The sequence below is a fragment of the Brassica oleracea genome, chromosome C3 (assembly GCF_000695525.1).
Source record: "Brassica oleracea var. oleracea cultivar TO1000 chromosome C3, BOL, whole genome shotgun sequence".
Classification (NCBI taxonomy): Eukaryota; Viridiplantae; Streptophyta; class Magnoliopsida; order Brassicales; family Brassicaceae; genus Brassica; species Brassica oleracea.
The window spans coordinates 27,968,922-27,969,412 of NC_027750.1; positions in this window are offsets into that span (position 1 = coordinate 27,968,922).

Consider the following 491-nt stretch of genomic DNA (forward strand, 5'->3'; position numbering starts at 1 on the left):
GACGTCTACACTTATTATCTAACACCAAAAATTTCTAGTTGGCTCTGACTTGATACACAAAGGCGTACAAAGTGTGTCTTAGCTAACTCGATCAAGTTCCGCACTTGTCTATCATTCGTGACATGCATAGGAGGAGTATCCGGAGCCATTTGTTGTAAAATGACGTCTGGTAAGGAATATGTTAGCACCACCTTCTCGATTTTCTTGTCCAGACCATAATCTTCTAGTGCCATTTCAAGAAGTTCACCATGTGTAAAACCACCCGACATAAAAAACATTCTCCCTCATTTCCGATTATTGACCACCATCTCCCGCAAAGAGCCTTTCACCACCCATTCTCCGTACACAACAGGTATCTGAACTATTTCCTGCAAAAAATACAAGTTTACATAATCAGCAAAGAAATATTTCATGTTTCATAAAACTATAAACGAAGACTTACAAATACGTCTACAATTATTAGCTAACAATATTGTCAAATCAAATGAATT